The sequence below is a fragment of the Loxodonta africana genome, chromosome 10, assembly GCF_030014295.1.
Source record: "Loxodonta africana isolate mLoxAfr1 chromosome 10, mLoxAfr1.hap2, whole genome shotgun sequence".
In the NCBI taxonomy this organism is placed as follows: domain Eukaryota; kingdom Metazoa; phylum Chordata; class Mammalia; order Proboscidea; family Elephantidae; genus Loxodonta; species Loxodonta africana.
The window spans coordinates 55,263,583-55,265,984 of record NC_087351.1 but is presented as its reverse complement, the minus strand read 5'-3'; the positions used below and the strand labels follow the sequence as shown (position 1 = coordinate 55,265,984).

Genomic DNA, 2,402 nt, shown 5'->3' with positions numbered 1-2,402 from the left:
AAGTTGGAAACAAAGGATTAGTAGTTGGAAAATATAGCATTCATGATAGAAAGGATGCCAGAGATCTCATGGCAAAATTTTGCAAGACCAATAACTTATTTACCAGAAATACTGTTTTTCAACAACATGAACAGTGACTATACACATGGATCTTGATAGATGGAATACACAGGAACCAAATCACTGCGTGTTTGGAAAGATACAAGGTAGAAGCTCGATATCATCAGTCAGAACAAGGCCAGGGGTGGACAGCAGGATGGACCATCAATTTCTCATATGCAAGTTCAGGTTGAAACTGAAGAAAATTAAAAAAACAAAGAAGTCCACAAGAGCCAAAGTACAACCTTGTGTCTGTCTCACCTGAATTTAGAGAACATCTCAAGAATAGAGTTAACACATTGAATGCTAATGACTGAAGAACAGATGAGTTATGTGATGATATCAAGGATATCATACATTAAGAAAACAAAAGATCATTAAAAAGACAGAAAAGAAAGAAAAGACCAAAATGGATATCAGAAGAGACTCTAAAATTTGCTGTTGAACATAGAGTAGCTAATGAAAACCAAAGATGTGATGAAGTAAAATAGCTGAACAGAAGATTTCAAAGGGAGGCTTGAGAAGACAAAGTAAAGGATCATAATAAAGTGTGAAATGACCTAGAGTTAGAAAACCAAAAGGGAAGAACATGCTCAACATTTCTCAAGCTGAAAGAACAGAAGAAAAATTGAAGCCTTGACTTGTAATATTGAAGGATTCTATGGAAAAAAATAGGAGCCCTGGTACTGCAGTGGTTAAGAGCTCAGCAGCTAACCAAGGGGTCATCAGCTCAAATCCATCAGCTGCCCCTTGGGATCCTCTGTCCTATAGTGTCGCTATGAGTTGGAATCAACTCGACTGCATGTACAAACGACAACAACATGGGCAAAATACTGAATGATGCAGGGAGCATCAAAAGAAAATGGAAGGTGGTTGAAGGGTGGGGGCTGAGGTGATCTCATGTGACCAAGTTGTGCAGGAATTGGCTTAGGCTGTGACACCTGGTTATTTTGAATAGCTTGTAGTGGAGTTGTTATGAAGGGGCTGGGGCACCATTTGACTCCCTCCATCTTTCCTGCAGCAGCCATGGCTAAAGGCAGAGTTGTGGAAAGATTGCAGATGGGGCACTCCACACGACCCCAACTGAGGACTGAGCAGTGGAGACAAGGGCTTCCATGGTGCTGGGCAGTGGAGAACACTTGAAAGAGAATGCAAGGGCAGAAGCTGGATCAGCAAGAATTTCACTCCTTATGTTGGTGCCCATATTCTTATCTGCAGCTTTTGTTATGTTTTTGGTATACAAATATTTTCCCCAGTTTAGTGAAGAAGAAAGAGTGACTACGAAGGTTCCCAGAGATATGGATAATGTTAAGGGTCTAGGACAAGTTTTATCCAAATATAAGGTCACCTTTTATGTACAAGCACTTGTAGCTTATTTTGCTGCATATATTTTCTTGGAAACATTTGCTATTCCAGGCTCTGTATTTCTCAGTATCCTCTCAGGGTTTCTTTATCCCTTTCTGCTAGCCTTATTCCTTATTTGTTTGTTTTCTGGATTGGGTAACTCATTCTGCTATATGCTTTCCTGTTTAATTGGGGAAACCAGTTGTAATTTATTTCATGAACTAGCCATACATATTTACTCATGACTTAATCATTTAATAATATTTTTATCTCTTATCCCTTATTAATAACAAAAATTAATATGCAGAAACAAACATTTTAGACTCTTTAAGAATAGTGTAGTTTTGACTATGATCAACCTTCTTGCAGAGCATAAACTTGAAAACTAAAGCTTAAAAGAGATTTGTATTTTTCTTTCTGTTTTTACCTTGGTGATATGAGATCTTTTTAGAGCTTGCACCTTATAAGCCACTGAATATGGAAAGACTATCAGGTTATATTTATTTTGTGATTTTTTTTTTCCTGTTCCAGATTTTTATCATGGATTAGTTTGAGATTTATAATCCAGACCAGTCTATTTTCATCCTTTTATTTAACCGAACCAAACCAAACCCACTGCTGTAGAGTCGATTCTGACTCATAGCAACCCTGTAGGGCAGAGTAGAACTACCCGATAGAGTTTCCAAGGAGAGCCTGGAGGATTCGAACTGCTGACCTCTTGGTTAGCAGCTGTATCACTTAACCACTAGACCACCAGGGTTTCCATCCTTTTCTTTAGCTTTCACAATATTTCCACTGTGGATATACAAAATGAAGATTATATAATAATGCTATTTAGTGTTGCTAATTTATATTCAGATGATATTTTGTTATGCAGTTGTCCTTTAATATCTCAGAAGGGAACTAAAAACAAGAATTCTTACGTGTTAGGTTAGTTGTACTATTTTATATTTTGAAAC

General features: G+C 37.5%; 1 pseudogene; it reads left to right on the top strand.

Annotated features, from left to right (window-relative positions):
• The first annotated feature begins 978 nt into the window (after window positions 1-978).
• Window positions 979-1,776, top strand: LOC100671363 (transmembrane protein 41B-like; annotated as a pseudogene).
• Window positions 1,777-2,402: the final 626 nt, after the last annotated feature.